This window comes from Panthera pardus, unplaced genomic scaffold, assembly GCF_024362965.1.
Source record: "Panthera pardus isolate Hobbes unplaced genomic scaffold, ASM2436296v1 HiC_scaffold_17, whole genome shotgun sequence".
In the NCBI taxonomy this organism is placed as follows: domain Eukaryota; kingdom Metazoa; phylum Chordata; class Mammalia; order Carnivora; family Felidae; genus Panthera; species Panthera pardus.
In genome coordinates, this window is record NW_026526732.1 from 51,484,678 (window position 1) to 51,503,193 (window position 18,516).

General features: G+C 37.4%; 1 protein-coding gene across 1 annotated transcript in view; it reads right to left on the reverse strand.

Annotated features, from left to right (window-relative positions):
- Positions 1 to 18,516, reverse strand: part of SLC16A10 (solute carrier family 16 member 10) — a 117,538-nt gene that overhangs the window by 46,017 nt on the left and 53,005 nt on the right. The window lies entirely within an intron of this gene.

The window sequence follows — 18,516 nt, forward strand, 5'->3', positions numbered from 1 at the left end:
TGGTTAACGCTTAGGGGGAGGAAACAGAATTATAATCATTTGGAACCAATAGTTAAGAACTGAACATCTGCCTGGAGTCTGGGCTTAGTTCTTGTGCTAAGGCAATCAAGTCATACACAGGTAGACTATCTGTTGACCTGGATAATAGTTACTGGGTATCCCTTTATTGATGAAACCACACACACATTTTATCTTCTTTCCCGAAAGTATGTTATCTTTCACAATTAAAAATAAAAACAAAACTTAAGAATCAGAAGTCACGGGGCACCTGAATGGTTCGGTCAGTTAGGCATCTGACTTTTGATTTTGGCTCAGGTCGTGATCTCGCGGTTTGTGGGTTTGAGCCCTGCATAGGGCTCTTCATTGATGGTGTGCAACCTGCTTGTGATTCTCCCTCCCTCTGTCCTTCTCCCACTTGCATGTGCACACTCTCTCAAAATAAATAAACATAAAACATTTTGAATCAAAAGTCATAATTTCCTGTTCTGATTCTGTAAAAGCCAAAACAAAAGGGAACCAATAACAGAGAAATACTGAATATAAATTATAATTTTGTGCCAAAGAAACAAGTGATCTCACAAGATACTAAGTCTATAAATTCTAATTAAAAAGTATAATAAACTAATGGGACCTAAGTGCATGGGCTAAAAAACAGACAGATTTGGGTCCAAATCCCTTGGCCCTATAACTACAATACATCCTTAGGCAAGTCACTTCTGCTTAGTCTGTTTTCTTATCTCAAAAGGGGATCTAACACATACCTTTCCAGAATCATTAAGAATTAGGGAAAATGTATCTAAACCTCAATATCTAGCACAGAAGACCTTAATGATTTAGAGTTTTAACAACAACAAACTGTCTGTCTTATACATTGGAACAAATGATCTCTAAAGCTCCCTCCTCTAAACTGAAAGCTTACTAGTTAGTATATTTCCTCAGCAAAGGAAGTAAGTCCAGACCCTATGCAAATGATCACTTCTTAATAATGGGGTACAAAAAGAAGAATTTATCAGGCTAACAATTTAATGCTTTGCCTTCTTACATTTTAAATTATTCATATTTTAATCAGCCATATTTTGATCTTCCTAACCTTACCAGAAAGGAGACTATGTTCTTAAAACACAACGAAAAGACTGTACAAAGCAATATTTTTTTTTAATTTAAGAATAATTAACATACAGTGTTCTATTAATTTCAGGTGTACAACATAATGATTCAATAATTTTATACATTACTCAGGATTCATCATGATAAGTGTATTCTTTTTTTTTTAATATGAAATTTATTGCCAAATTGGTTTCCATACAACACCCAGTGCTCATCCCAAAAGGTGCCCTCCTCAATACCCATCACCCACACCCCCTTGCTCCCACCCCCCATCAACCCTCAGTTTGTTCTCAGATTTTAAGAGTCTCTTATGCTTTGGCACTCTCCCTCTCTAACCTCTTTTTTTTTTTTTTTTTAATTCCCCTCCCCCATAGACTTCTGTTAAGTTTCTCAGGATCCACATAAGAGTGAAAACGTATGGTATCTGTCTTTTTCTGCCTGAATTATTTCACTTAACACTCTCCAGTTCCATCCACATTGCTACAAAGGGCCATATTTCATTCTTTCTCAGTGCCACATAGTATTCCATGTGTATATAAACCACAATTTCTTTATCCATTTGTCAGTTGATGGACATTTAGGCTCTTTCCATAATTTGGCTATTGTTCAGAGTGCTGCTATAAACATTGGGGTACAAGTGCCCCTATGCATCAGTACTCCTATATCCCTTGGGTAAATTCCTAGCAGTGCTATTGCTGGGTCATAGGGTAGGTCTATTTTTAATTTTTTGAGGAACCTCCACACTGTTTTCCAGAGCAGCTGCACCAGTTTGCATTCCCACCAACAGTGCAAGAGGGTTCCCGTTTCTCCACATCCTCTCCAGCATCTATAGTCTCCTGATTTGTTCATTTTAGCCACTCTGACTGTCATGAGGTGATATCTGAGTGTGGTTTGGATTTGTATTTCCCTGATGAGGAGCGACATTGAGCATCTTTTCATGTGCCTGTTGGCCATCTGGATATCTTCTTTAGAGAAGTGTCTATTCATGTTTTCTGCCCATTTCTTCACTGGATTATTTGTTTTTCGGGTGTGGAGTTTGGTGAGTTCTTTATAGATTTTGGATACTAGCCCTTTGTCTGATATGTCATTTGCAAATATCTTTTCCCGTTCTGTTGGTTGCCTTTTAGTTTTGCTGATTGTTTCCTTTGCTGTGCAGAAGCTTTTTATCTTCATGAGGTCCCAATAGTTCATTTTTGCTTTTAATTCCCTTGCCCTTGGGGATGTGTCAAGTAAGAAACTGCTGCGACTGAGGTCAGAGAGGTTTTTTCCTGCTTTCTCCTCTAGGGTTTTGATGGTTTCCTGTCTCACATTAAGGTCCTTCATCCATTTTGAGTTTGTTTTTGTGAATGGTATAACCAAGTGGTCTAGTTTCATTCTTCTGCATGTTGCTGTCCAGTTCTCCCAACACCATTTGTTAAAGAGACTGTCTTTTTTTCCATTGGATATTCTTTCCTGTTTTGTCAAAGATTAGTTGGCCATACTTTTGTGGGTCTAGTTCTGGGGTTTCTATTCTATTCCATTGGTCTATGTGTCTGTTTTTGTGCCAATACCATGTTGTCTTGATGATTACAGCTTTGTAGTAGAGGCTAAAATCTGGGATTGTGATGCCTCCTGCTTTGGTCTTCTTCAAAATTACTTTGGCTATTCCATATGAATTTTAGGATTCCATATGAATTTTGGATTCCATATGAATTTTAGGATTGTTTGTTCTAGCTTCGAGAAGAATGCTGGTGCAATTTTGATTGGGATTGCATTGAATGTGCAGATAGCTTTGGGTAGTATTGACATTTTTACAACATTTATTCTTCCAATCCATGAGCACGGAATGTTTTTCCATTTCTTTATATCTTCTTCAATTTCCTTCATAAGATTTCTATAGTTTTCAGCACACAGATCTTTTACATCTTTGGTTAGGTTTATTCCTAGGTATTTTATGCTTCTTGGTACAATTGTGAATGGGATCAGTTTCTTTATTTGTCTTTCTGTTGCTTCATTATTAGTGTATAAGAATGCAACTGATTTCTGTAGCCTGCAACTTTGCTGAATTCATGTATCAGTCCTAGCAGACTTTTGGTGGAGTCTATCGGATTTTCCATATATAATATCATGTCATCTGCAAAAAGTGAAAGCTTGACTTCATCTTTGCCAATTTTGATGCCTTTGATTTCCTTTTGTTGTCTGATTGCTGATGCTAGAACTTCCAACACTATGTTAAACAACAGCGGTGAGAGTGGACATCCCTGTCGTGTTCCTGATCTCAGGGGGAAAGCTCTCAGTTTTTCCCCATTGAGGATGATATTAGCTGTGGGCTTTTCATAAATGGCTTTTATGATGTTTAAGTATATTCCTTCTATCCCGACTTTCTCGAGGGTTTTAATTAAGAAAGGATGCTGAATTTTGTCAAATGCTTTTTCTGCGTCGATTGACAGGATCATGTGGCTATTTTATTTTATTTTATTTTATTTATTAATGTGATGTATCACATTGATTGATTTACGAATGTTGAACCAGCCCTGCAGCCCAGGAATGAATCCCACTTGATCATGGTGAATAATTCTTTTTATATGCTGTTGAATTCGATTAGCTAGTATCTTATTGAGAATTTTTGCATCCATATTCATCAGGGATATTGGCCTGTAGTTCTCTTTTTTTACTGGGTCTCTGTCTGGTTTAGGAATCAAAGTAATGCTGACTTCACAGAATGAGTCTGGAAGTTTTCCTTCCCTTTCTAATTTTTGGAATAGCTTAAGAAGGATAGGGATTATTTCTTCTTTAAATGTCTGGTAGAATTCTCCTGGGAAGCCATCTGGTCCTGGACTCTTATTTGTTGGGAGATTTTTGATAACTGACTCAATTTCTTAGTTGGTTATGGGTCTGTTCAAGCTTTCTATTTCTTCCTGTTTGAGTTTTGGGAGTGTGTGGGTGTTTAGGAATTTGTCCATTTCTTCCAGGTTGTCCAGTTTGTTGGCATATAATTTTTCATAGTATTCCCTGATAATTGCTTGTATTTCTGAAGGATTCATTGTAATAATTCCATTTTCACTCATGATTTTATCTATTTGGGTCATCTCCCTTTTCTTTTTGAGAAGCCTGGCTAGAGGTTTATCAATTTTGTTTAATTTTTCAAAAAACCAACTCTTGGTTTCATTGATCTGCTCTACAGTTTTTTTTAGATTCTATATTGTTTATTTCTGCTCTGATCTTTATCATTTCTCTTCTGCTGGGCTTGGGGTGTCTTTGCTGTTCTGCTTCTATTTCCTTTAGGTGTGCTGTTAGATTTTGTATTTGGATTTTTCTTGTTTCTTGAGATAGGTACCTGGATTGCAATGTATTTTCCTCTCAGGACTGCCTTCGCTGCATCCAAAAGTGTTTGGATTGTTGTATTTTCATTTTCGTTTGTTTCCATATATTTTTTAATTTCTTCTCTAATTGCCTGGTTGACCCATTCATTCTTTAGTCGGGTGTTCTTTAACCTCCATGCTTTTGGAGGTTTTCCAGACTTTTTCCTGTGGTTGATTTCAAGCTTCATAGCATTGTGGTCTGAAAGTATGCATGGTATGATCTCAATTCTTATATACTTATGAAGGGCTGTTTCGTGACCCAGTATGTGACCTATCTTGGAGAATGTTCCACGTGCACTGGAGAAGAAAGTATATTCTGTTGCTTTGGGACACAGAGTTCTAAATACATCTGTCAAGTCCATCTGATCCAGTGTATCATTCAGGGCCCTTGTTTCTTTATTGACCGTGTGTCTAGATGATCTATCCATTGTTGTAAGTGGAGTATTAAAGTCCCCTGCAATTACCACATTCTTATCAATAAGGCTGCTTATGTTTGTGAGTAATTGTTTTATATATTTGGGGGCTCCCGTATTTGGCGCATAGACATTTATAATTGTTGGCTCTTCCTGATGGATAGACCCTGTAATTATTATATAATGTCCATGGGGCGCCTGGGTGGCGCAGTCGGTTAAGCGTCCGACTTCAGCCAGGTCACGATCTCGCGGTCCGTGAGTTCGAGCCCCGCGTCAGGCTCTGGGCTGATGGCTCGGAGCCTGGAGCCTGTTTCCGATTCTGTGTCTCCCTCTCTCTCTGCCCCTCCCCCGTTCATGCTCTGTCTCTCTCTGTCCCAAAAATAAATAAAAAACGTTGAAAAAAAAAAATTTTTATTATATAATGTCCTTCTTCATCTCTTGTTACAGATTTTAATTTAAAGTCTAGTTTGTCTGATATAAGTATGGCTACTCCAGCTTTCTTTTGACTTCCAGTAGCATGATGGATAGTTCTCCATCCCCTCACTTTCAATCTGAAGGTGTCCTCAGGTCTAAAATGAGTCTCCTGTAGACAGCAAATAGATGGGGCCTGTTTTTTCATCCATTCTGATACTCTATGTCTTTTTGGTTGGTTGGAGCATTTAGTCCATTTATGTTAGTGTTATTATAGAAAGATATGGGTTTAGAGTCATTGTGATGTTTGTAGATTTCATGCTTGTAGTGATGTCTCTGGTACTTTGTCTCACAGGATCTCTTGTAGGGCTGGTTTAGTGGTGATGAATTCCTTCAGTTTTTGTTTGTTTGGGAAGACCTTTATCTCTCCTTCTATTCTAAATGACAGACTTGCTGGATAAAGGATTCTCGGCTGCATATTTTTTCTGTTTACCACATTGACGATATCCTGCCATTCCTTTCTAGCCTGCCAAGTCTCAGTAGATAAATCCGTCACTAGTCTTATCAGTCTCCCTTTATATGTTAGAGCATGTTCATCCCTAGCTGCTTTCAGAATTTTCTCTTTATCCTTGTATTTTGCCAGTTTGACTATGATATGTTGTGCAGAAGATCGATTCAAGTTACATCTGAAGGCAGTTCTCTGTGCCTCTTGGATTTCAATGCCTTTTTCCTTCCCCAGATCAGGGAAGTTCTCAGCTATGATTTCTTCAAGTACACCTTCAGCACCTTTCCCTCTCTCTTCCTCCTCTGGATCCCAATTATGCATATGTTATTACGTTTAATTGTGTCACTTTATCTTTTTCTCAGCTTCCTCTTTTTCCATAATTTTATCTCCTAATTCACCTATTTTCTCCTCTGCCTCTTCAATCCGAGCTGTGGTCACCTCCATTTTATTTTGCAGCTCATTTATAGCATTTTTTAGCTCCTCCTGACTGTTTCTTAGTCCCTTGATCTCTGTAGCAATAGATTCTCTGCTGTCCTCTATACTTTTTTCAAGCCCAATGATTAATTTTATGACTATTATTTTAAATTCATTTTCTGTTACATTGCTTAAATCGTTTTTGATCAGTTCGTTAGCTGTCGCTACTTCCTGGAGTTTCTTTTGAGGAGAATTCTTCCGTTTCATCATTTTGGATAGTCCCTGGAGTGGCGCGGAACTGCAGGGCACTTCCCCTGTGCTGTCTGGAGTAACTTGCATTGGTGGGTGGGGCGCAGTCAGACCTGATGTCTACCCTCAGCCCACCTCTGGGGCCACAGTCAGACTGGTGTGTACCTCATCGTCCCCTCTCCCAGGGACAGGACTCACTGTGGAGTGGTGTGGGCCCTGTTTGGGCTACTTGCACACAGCCAGGCTTGTGGTGCTACTTCGATTGGATCTGGTGTATTAGCCGGGGTGGATCCGCAAGGTGCACAGGGGCAGGAGGGGCAGACTCAGCTCGCTTTGTCTTTGGTGGTCCACTTCGGGAGGGGTTCTGTGGCACTGGGAGGGAGGCAGACCCATCGGAGGGATGGATACGCAGAAGCATAGCGTTGGGTGTTTGTGCGGTGCAAGCAAGTTCCCTGATGGGAACTGGTTCCCTTTGGGATTTTGGCTGGGGGATGGGCAAGGGAGATGGCGCTGGCGAGCACCTTTGTTCCCCACCAAGCTGAACTCTGTCCTCCGGGGCTCAACAACTCTCCCTCCTGTTGTCCTCTAGCCCTCCCGCTCTCAGAGCAGAGCTGTTGACTTATAACATTCCAGATGTTAAGTCCCGCTGACTGTCAGAACACACTCCATCCGGCCCCTCTGCTTTTGCAAGCCAGACTCGGGGGGCTCTGCCTTGATGGGCAGGCTGCCCCTCCACCACCCCAGCTCCCTCCCGCCAATCCGTGTAGCACGCACCACCTCTCTGCCTTTCCTACCCTCTTCCATGGGTCCCTCGTCTATGCTTGGCTCTGGAGTGTCCGTTCTGCTAGTCTTCTTGTGGTTTTCTGGGTTATTTAGGCAGATGTGGGTGGAATCTAAGTGCTCAGCAGGACACGGTGAGCCCAGCATCCTCCTACGCTGCCATCTTCCTCCAGAAAGATGATAAGTGTATTCTTAATGCCCTTTATTTCACCCATCCCTCCACCCACCTCCTTTCTGGCAACTACCACTCTGTTTTCTGTATTTAAGAGTCTGGGTTTTGGTCTATCTGTTCATTTGTTGTTGTTTTTTTTTTTTCTTAAATTCCACACATTAGTGAAATCATATGGTATTTGTCTTTCTCTATCAGACTTATTTCACTTAGCATAATATCCTCTAGTTCCATTTGTGTTGTTGCAAATGGCAAGATCTTATTCTTTTTTAGGGCTAATATTCCATTGTGTGTGTATACATGTTGTATATGTATGTATACATGTATGTGTATATATGTTTACACATATAACCTACATCTTCTCTATCCATTCATCTACGGATGGACACTGGGGTTGCTTCCATCTCAAATAATGCAATCTTGACTTAGATGTTGGTAGTGGGGGATTCAGAAGTGGAGAGTACAAGGAAGAGACTGGCCAGATTAGGTCTCTAGGTGGATTAGAAGATAATAGGTGAATGAGAAGATAAAATTATGGAAAAAGAGTTAGTGCAACCCCAGCCCAGGTGGGCAGAGCTGTTCAGTATGGGTCTATTTCAGGAGAATTAAGAATTTTTTAATCTACTATCTTATATAAAAATGTCACTGATTAATAATAATTCAATCTAACTTAAAAAATTCAGTCATCTATCATGTTTTTTCATGAAATAATCTAAACAATCTAGGCAAAATAGAAGAATAACATCCTGACATTTATTTTTGGATAAAGGCACTTTTACAACAAAGTAAAATGTCAACACTAAATAGGATCCCACATTAAAAAATCCAAAAGCATACACTTACATTGTGTGTAATGTTCATATAAATCAAAGTGTTTTTAAGAATAAAAATGAGTCTTAGAGCACCTGGGTAGCTCAGTCAGTTAAGTGTCTTGATTTTGGCTTAGGTCATGATCTCATAGTTCATGAGATCGAGCTCCACTGTGGCTCCACACTGACAGCATGGATCCTGCTTGAGATTCTCTCTCCCCTGCTCATACTCTCTCACTTAAAATAAATAAATAAACTTAAAAAAAAAATTCAAGTCTTTACTCATTTAAAAAAAAATGCATTATTGTTTAGATTTGGATGCTATACCAAACATGAAAAATTTTACAGATTTTGATGTCCATTGAACAAGCACTAACTGCAGGATATAATCAAATACAACTTTATTTTTGTCCCAACTATCCTCTTAAAACTTATGTGGGGGAAAAATGTTACCTTGCAACTGGATGACCACTTCAGCAGGTCCATATAATTCTTCTAGCCAATGTTAAATAACAGAAAGGCCTAAGTTCGCTTTCGGTAACAAACCAATCTTCACTTGGTTATCAAATCTTTTTCTCCAGCTCCAGCTTTGTCTCTTTTCCATGACCTCTTCTCCACTTCCCTAGCTGCCATATTCTCTAAAGTAGGCATGGGAAAGAGGGAAGCTGGGACAAGGAAGGTAAGGAGATTTTTCTCCCTTCCACTTAAAAGTGCCTATATGTTCTAGGCACTATCCTAGGCTACTGAGAATACAAAAACAACTAAGAGATTTCTCTACCTTTCAATAATTTTCAGTCTAGTAACATATATGCAAATAGAGGTCCAACAAGACCACCACATAGAAGGTGATAAATGCCTTAAGAGATATAGATGTCAAAAAATGCATAATAGGGACGCCTTGGTGGCTCAGTCGGTTGAGCATCCAACTTCGGCTCAGGTCATGTTCTCGCGGTCTGTGAGTTTGAGCCCCACATCAGGCTCTGTGCTGACAGCTCAGAGCCTGGAGCCTGTTTCTGATTCTGTGTCTCCCTCTCTCTGCCTCTCCCCCGCTCATGCTCTATCTCTGTCTCTCTCTCTCTGTCAAAAATAAACATTTTTTTAAAATGTATAATAAAGAAACTCTTTAAAATGTGTTTGTATACTCTTATTTGAATATATGTATGTGTATGTGATATTATAGAAAGAGACATCCAAGAAAGGCCATGCTGGGGAATCTTTGTCAAAAAATACTAAGTAGCTTTCCAATTTCCCCATCCAGATCCTTTGTTTCCTCCTCCATATGGAGAACAAATCCTCAGCTTTCAGTATATGGCCAAAGGAGAATGCAAATCACTGAAAGGAAGTGGTTAGGTTTAATATATAAGATTTTCCTGCATGTTAAATAAAATAAAGGTGTTATAATAATGCAGACATAAATGATTGCAAGGGCAAAGTGTTTACAAATGAAAATACTCAAAGAGAGAACTACTGTGGTTAGTTTAAGGTTGATATTCTTTTACCCTTTTTTGGTAGTTCCAACCCTCATTTTCACTTGATCTTGGCCTCTTTTCAAGACATCTTTGCTTTCTAATATCTCAACATTGTTTTAATAGCTTCAAATAAAATGAAATAATACAAAACTGAGATTAGAATGCAAAATATCATTCAATAAAGTTCCCATGACTCTTGGGGCATAGAGCTATCTGGCAACTACACAAAAATTCAAGAATGAGTAGACTGTACTTGACCATTTCCTTGCCACCCTAAATGTTATTTCACAGTTATACTTCCACTAACGAGGGTTTTTTTTTAATTACTTGCTATCAACTTCTGTTAATAGCATCAGAGTGAAATGGTCAAGCAAACCCTCCTGCAGAGAACAATTATGGCATGTGTGCACTGGAAAAAAAAAAGTATTTAAACACACTGGAAAATGTCTAAAGCAGATAGAAGGTGGAGGAGAGTTTACCTTTGAAAAGCTGAAACTGAAACTAAAAACTGTAAGTCTGTGGGATTTTTTGAGGATCAAGACACAATACAAGTGCTGGATAGACTAGTTAGGGGCCAGACTAAAGACAAGTAACAGCTAGAGAAAAAAGAAAAGCAGTAGCTGAAGGCTGTAAGAACTGAGCAGAGATTATCAGCTGCTGTACATCACAGAGTGACAGTTTGCAGGAGTCCAGGCAAGCTAACTGCCTACTAGGAACAAAAACTCAATAACCTTGGAAGAATACAATAGAATCAGAGTTACTTCAAAATAGTATCTATAACATCCATGTTTCAACCTAAGATTATCAGACATTCAAAGAAATAATATTAATGGACTCTGAATGTGCTCAGATATTGCATTTAGCAAAGATTTCAAAAACCTGTTATAAATGTTAGAAGTATTAGAGGATACCATGTGAAATAATTAAATGTAAATATAATCTTATTCAGTGTGCAGATAGGGAATCTCAACAGTGAAATGCAAACTACAAAAAAATGGAAACTCTATAGTGATGAAAAGTACAATAACTGAAGAATGCATTCATAGGCTCACTAGACTGATAACAAAAGATAAAAAAGTATATGGAAATTTGAAGACAGGAAATACCCAACCTCAAGAACAGAGAGAAAAATATTTTTTAAAAAGGTACAAAGTGTTAAAGGTCTGTGAGACAAAAATCCAAAGGACCAACATGTGTATGACTGAAGTCCTAGAAAGGAAAAACAGGGGCAGAAAATATATATGAAGAAATAATGAAACCCCAAAATCACATATTATGTGAAAAACTAACTTACAGATCTAAGAAGCTCAAAGAACCTCCTTAAGCAAACCACTCCTAAACACACCATAAACTTCAGAATGTCAAAGATAAAGAGAAAAATTTGAAAGTAGAGAAAAAAGATAACCTATTATATACAAGGAAAACAATGATATCATTATCAGTTGGCTGCTCATAAGAAATAATGAAGGATAGAAAACACTGGACCAGTGTTATTTAATGGGCTGAAAGAGGAAAAAACTGTCTACTGTGGATTCTATATCCAGCTAAACTACCCTTCAAAAAATTAAGGCAAAATAAAAACATTTTTAGATAATAAAAACAGAGAATTTGTCACTGGGAGATTTCCACTACAAGAAATATTAAATAAAGTGTTTCAGACTAAACAGAAATGATACCAGCTGGCAACATGGGTGCAAAGGAGGACTGAAATACACATACACATGCTTTTTCTTTATAATTTCTTTACATGAACTTATACGACCATTTAAAGCAAATTATAACACTGTTATATAGGTGTAGTATATAATAATAAAAAAACTAAAAATGGAGATAGATGCTACATACTATTGCAAGTTTCCTATATTTCACCTGTGGCAATCCTATATTAATTTAAGATGCATTTGGACAACTTAAAGATGCATATTATAAACCCTAGAGAAAGCATTAAAAATAATGCAAAGAGATATAGATTAAAAGTCAACAGAGAAACTAGAATTGATTACTAAAATTCTTTGACTAGTGCAAAGGAAGGCAGAAGAGAGGAACAGAAGAACAAAAAATGGATGAGACAAATAGAAAACAAATAGCAAAATGTCAGACCTGAATATGACCATATCAGTAATTACATTAAATAAAAGTAGACTAAAGACTCTAATCAAATGAGAAAGGTTTTTTGACTAGATTAAAAAAATCAAGAACCAATTATATCCTGTTTAAAAAGATGCACTTTAAATACAAATACACAAGTTGAAAATAAAAAGATGGAAAAAGATATGCCATATAAATAACCCTAAGAAGAATGGAGTGGCTCTACTCAGTTTAGACAAAACCGGCTGAAGACAAAAAGTATTACTAGAAACACAGAGGGATATTTTATAATGATAAAAGTATCAATGTATCAGGAAGATATAACAATGATAACTTTATACACATTTCATAACAGAGCTTCACAGATACAGGAAACATTAAAATTTGATCCCTACTTACACCATCTTTAAAAATTACCTCAAAAGGATCATAAAACTTAAATGTGAAACTGAAAACTTTTAAAATTTCTGGAAGAGAACATTGGAGAAATCTTTGCAACCTTAAATTAGGCAAAGATTTCTCAAATACAATACTAAAAGCAATCTATAAAGTAAACCTCACAAAACTAAGAATTTCTCCTTGAAAGACACTGTTAAGGGGCACCTGGGTGTCTCAGGGAGTTAAGCATCCAAGGTTTTTGTTTTTTTTTTTTTTTTTTTACACATTTAGTTTTATTGTAACAAAGCAACTTGTACACTTTTAACATTTGAAACTAAGCATCATCTTTCCTTTCTAGTGAAACAATAGGAAAATTTTAAAATAAACAGGAACAAAATTACAAGAGAATGTCCATTCTAAATAAGAACCTACAGATTCTGCTGATTGTCCCATAGAGTGGCAGGGAAGTAGTCATCATTAGGAGGGAATTTCATTTTAAAAGTGTCATCTTCAAGGATGTCCATTAAACATCACAATTAAACATGCCAAAGGAGAAGCCATGTTGTTAAAATGCCCACTTAACCCACCCAAACATTTCAAATCCACCCATAAGCATCCGACTCTTGATCTCAGCTCAGGTCTTGTTCTCAGGGGCATGAGTTCAAGTCCAGTATGGAGCCCACTTAAAAAACAACAACAACAACGAAAAATAAAAGACACTGTTAAGAGGATAAAAAGAAAGTCACACACTAGGCAGAAAGATTTGCAAATGATGTATCTAATAAAAAACCTGTACCCAGATTATATAAAGAATTCTTAAAACTCCATGAAAACCATGCAACCCCATTAGAAACCAGGCAAAATATTTGAAAAATCACTTCACAAAAAAAGATATGCAAATGGAAAATGTGCATATGAAAAGATGCTCAACATCATTGGTCATAAGGGAAATGTAAATTAAAATAATAATTAAAAAACCACACATCTATTAGGCTAAAAGGAAAAGGATTAATCATATAAGTGCTAATGAGGTCATAGAGCAATTGGAACCATCACACGCTGCTACAGGGAATATAAAATTGTTCAACCACTTTGGAAAACAGTTTAGGAATTTTTTTTTTTTTTTTAAGTTAAACATACCCCTACCATATGACCTAGCCATTCCACTCCTAGGTATTTACCTAAGAGAAACAAGTAACTTGTAAACAGCCACTTATAGCTGCTTTATTTCTAATAGTCAAAAACTAAAAAGAATCTAAGTGTCGAGAAATAAGTGACTATATAAACAAATTAAGGTGTATTTATATAATGGAATACAACCCAGCCATATATACAGGAGTGAACTCCTGATAAATATAACATGGATGAATAGCAAAATAATTATACTCAGTGAAAGAAGATCAACAGAGCACATAAAGCATGATTCCATTTATAAAAAAATACAAATTAGGGGCACCTGGGTGGCTCAGTCAGTTGAACATCAGGCTCTTGATTTTGGCTCAGGTCATGATCCCAGGGTCAAGGGATCGAGCCCCACATCGGACTCTGTTCTGATGTGGAGGCTGCTTAAGATATTCTCTTTCTCTTTTTCTCTCCCCCCGCCGCCACCCCGGTCACACACTCTCGCTTTAAAATTAAAAAAAAAATACAAATTAATCTATAGTGACAAGAGGCACATCAGTGTTTACCTAGAAGGTGGGAAGGAGCTGGAAAGAGGGATTACCAAGGGACAAAGAAACCTTTGAGGGTGATGGTTATGTTCATTACTTTGACTGTAGTAGTGGCTTCATTGGCATATACATGTGACAAAACTCATCAAATTACATACTTTAAACATGCAGCTTATTACATGTCGATTACACCTCAATAACACTGATTAAGAAATGAACTTATATGGAAGATTTCAACAACAACAACAACAAAAAATAGATGTCCTAAAAAACAAATACACAAAACTAACAAAACTAGACAAATTCACAATCATAGCCGTATATTTAGCACATCTGTCTCAGTAATTAATAGAAATGAAAAGACCAAAAAAAGCATTAAAATATAAAAGTTTGGATGACACTATAAACCATCTTAACCTAATGACATTTACAGAACACTATATCCAACAATGACTGCAAAGAATTGTCTGCTCTGCCAGGAAAAATGTTAATCACTGGTAAGGGTGGGGTGGGGACAGACGGGAAAGAGAACATTTCTGGAATGTCTCCTAATCCTTGGAAAGGACCTGCACAGAATTGTCATTAGCTCCTCAGGCAATCTTGTGAGGAATTATCTTCATTTTAAAGATGGGGAAGAAGAGATTAGAGGTCCTAGGTAACTTGCCAAGGTTATGCAACATTGGTGGGATTCGAACTAAATATCCAGGGTGGAAACAGGAATAAGAAGACATGTCCAAGAGTCCTTCATTAAAAAACAGACACTGGGCACCCACAGCTAGGCGCCATGTTTGATGTTGTTGATAAAAAGTTTGCCCTTCCTGGGGTGCCTGGGTGGCTCAGTCAGTTGGATGTCATCATGATTTCAACTTAGGTCACGATCTCACAGTTGTGAGACTGGGCTCCACGTGGGACTCTGCACTGGGCATGAGGCCTGCTTAGGATTCTCTCTCTCCTCCTCTGTCCCTCCCCAGCATGGGCATTCACACACTCTCTCTCTCTAAAAAAAAAAAAGAAAAGAAAAGAAAAAAAAAGAAAAAGAAAAAAAATGTAATTTAAAAAGTTATCCCTTCCTGGAGAAGCTCACAATCTAGGTAAATTAAGACAAAATCCAAATCCCAATCAAGGTGCACAGTGAATTCAAGTTCCATGTATCATCCTCTGTTCCAAACACAAAATAATGATAGAATTAGAATATACATATAGATTTTTCAAAAGATACCAAAAAAACCTGGTCATGGGCTACAGACTACCTGCAAAAAGGAACGGACTAAGTTGGGCCTGTCTAATGGAGTCCAGGTCCGTAAGCAGATACTAGGCATTGTTAAGAGGACTAAAAGTACTCCCTGTGAAACAGAAAAAAGCCAAGCTCACTGACTGAGCCCAGAGCTGGAACTCCCCCCATACACCTGCAAAAGGAGACTGGAGAAGGCAAGAGTGAGCTAGATGGGATCTTAGTAATGTTTCCTTTTTAAATTTTTATTTAAATTCTAGTTATTAAGGTATTTTAGTGATTTCTATCCAGATTAAAGATTCAGAACTCTACAAACTTCTAGGGGAAGGAGAATACAGACTCAGCCTCATGACTAGGCCTGAAATAAGGTCCTCACTGGCTCTCTGGCTGGCCTGTGAGATTTTTAGTGCTACTGTGGAACAAGAAGCTTAAAATACCTTATTCTGAAACTGGGAATTCAGGGAGCCTAACAGAAGACCCGTTAGGGAGGGAAGGTGAAGAAGGAGAAAACAAAACAATATACCTCCCACTAAGAATGATTCTGTAAACTCAAATTCCAAAAAATTGAAGTCAGTCCAATGCTAACAAAGACAGCTAACAAATCACCAATTAGCAAATATAGTCACTCCAGATGAAATTAATTCTGTAGACCAGTGTAACTACCACTCCAAAATGAGTATATTTAGAACTTTCAAAGAAATAAAATGAAAGAATATTTTCATTTAAAAAAAAAACTATGAAACAAGCAAAAATAAAACAAGGGCAAGTGTGTTTAAAAAAGAGTATTAATTAGAAATCCTGGATATTAAAAATTGTCACTGAGATAAAAAAAAATTCAATAGAGAAAACTTCTTATCCCCAGAATACAAACCTAAAATATAAAAAAAAATTACACATCTTAAAAAAAGAATATCTTGAACTCATGATAGAAAAGTATTTCCAGACATAAGCACAAACCATGAAGAAAAACATGGATAAAATTTACAATTCCTAGGCAAAAAAAGACACTAGAACCAAAGCAAAAAGAGACAAGCCACAGAATGGGATATCACTGCAGGGCATATAAACAGTAAATTATTATCATCTTGCATTTGTAAAGATAGGCTATAAATCAACAGGACAAAGAAGACAACCCAACCGAAAAATGGACAAAACAGTTCAGAGGAAATACACAGAAAAGAAAACCCAGTGGCCAAGTGACATTTGGCTCAGATGCTCATTAGTAGAAAAATGCAAATTAAAAGAATAATAAATGACCATAATTTGGCAACAAATAAGAAGTCTGAGTTTTAGTGAGACAATGGGAAAATGGGAATTCCTACACATACCAGCATAAATAGAAATAATCATTGTGAGTAGCCATTTGGCAACATCTAGGAAAGCCAAGGATACGCATACTCCATATTCTTGCAATTCCACTCCCAGTTATGTACTCCAGAGAAATTTTATGCAAAAGAACACATGAGTAAGAATGTTTACTGACACATTGTTTGTAATAGTGGTAAAAAAAAAAAAAAAAGCAACAACCTAAATATCCATCAGCATTTGAAAAGAAATGTTGGTATTGACATCCAATGGAATATGGATTCACACATCTGTAGTAATAGTATAAAACATGATGGGACTCATATGTGGATCCTGAGAAACTTAACAGAAGACCATGGGGGAGGCGAAGGGGGGGGAAAGTTACAGAGAGGGAGGGAGGCAAACCATTGGAGACTCTTAAATACTGATAACAAACTGAGGGTTGATGGGGGCGGTGGAAAGAGGAAAGAGGGTGACGGGCATCGAGGAGGGCACCTGTTGGGATGAACACTGGGTGTTGTATGGAAACCAATCACACAATAAATTATATATAAAAAATAATAAAATAAAATAAAACATGATGGGAATAACAAAAGCCAGTAAGGCATAGTTATTACCTCTAGGAAGACATGGATGAAGAAGGGGACACAGGTGACTACAACTGAGTCTAATGTTTTGCGTTTTATTTATTTATTTATTTATTTATTTTAAATTCAAATTCAAGTTAGCTAACATATAGTGTAATAATAATTTCAGGAATATAATTTAGTGATTCATCAATTCCATATAACACCCCATGCTCATCCCAACAAGTGCACTCCTTAACGCCCCTCACGCACCCAACACCCCACCAGCAATCCTCATTTTGTTCTCTGTATTTCAGAGTCTCTTACAGTTTTTCTCCCTGTTTTTATATTATTGTTGCTTCCTTTCCCTTATGATCATCTGTTTTGTATCTTAAATTCCACATATGAGTGAAATCATATGATATTTGTCTTTCTCTGACTTATTTTGCTTAACATAATATACTCTAGTTCCATCCACAGTGTTGCAAATGGCAAGATTTCATTCTTTTTGATGGCTGAGTAACATTCCATTATATATATATGCCACATCTTCTTTACCCATTCATTAGTTGATGGACATTTGAGCTCTTTCCACATTTCGGCTATTGTTGATAGTGTTGCTATAAACATTGGGGTGCATGTGCCCCTTCGAATCAGCATTCCTGTATCCTTTGGATAAATATCTAGTAATGCAATTGCTGGATCATAGGGTGGTTCTATTTTTAATTTTTTGAGGAACCTCCATGCTGCTTTCCAGTGTGGCTGCACCAGTTTACATTCCTACCAGCAGTGCAAAAGAGTTCTTCCCCTTTCTCTGCATTCTCTAATATTCCGTGTTTTAGAAAGAAAATCTTAGAATCTGAGTACTGAGTAGTAGTTATACAGTAACTTATATATAGTAGTTATAGTAGTAACTTATATGGTAGTTATATAAACCATGCATTTGTTATCTTATTTTTGAGAGAAAGAGCGTGAGCAGGGGAGGGGCAGAGAGAGAAAGAGAGGAGACACAGAATCTGAAGCAGGCTCCAGCCTCTGAGCTATCTGCACAGAGCCCAACATGGGGCTTGAACCCATGAACCACAAGATCATGACCTGAGCTGAAGTTAGATGCTTAACTGACCAAGCCACCCAGGCGCCCATGTAAACAAAGAACTCTAAAGCAACACTAAGTTCATGCAAATGTAAAGTGAACTAAAGCTTCACTTCCCGGTATCTCCAGGTCCTGGCATACACAGAAAATTTTAACACTTGTACAGCTCACTAAGGTAAAATGGACAAGGTTGCTCACGGCTGCAGACAATGGCTCAGAAACTTGGGACTCAGGAGGTAATCAACACTTATGCTCACCTGTAACCATTCACCTCACTTGGGAAGCACTAAAGTGAAGTAACAGCTACAGAGATTTCTGGAGCCTAACAACTACAGAGATTTCTGGAATCATGTATCACATACTATTCCAAAAATATGAAAATTAACAAAGTACAAGGTTTAAAAATTCACAATACATCATACCCATACCAATTGCTGGGGTCTTCAGGGTTCATCTTTAATTTATAGCTCTCAGAAATCCAAAGTAGCATATAGGTAGTTCTGAGTTTGTGTGATTTT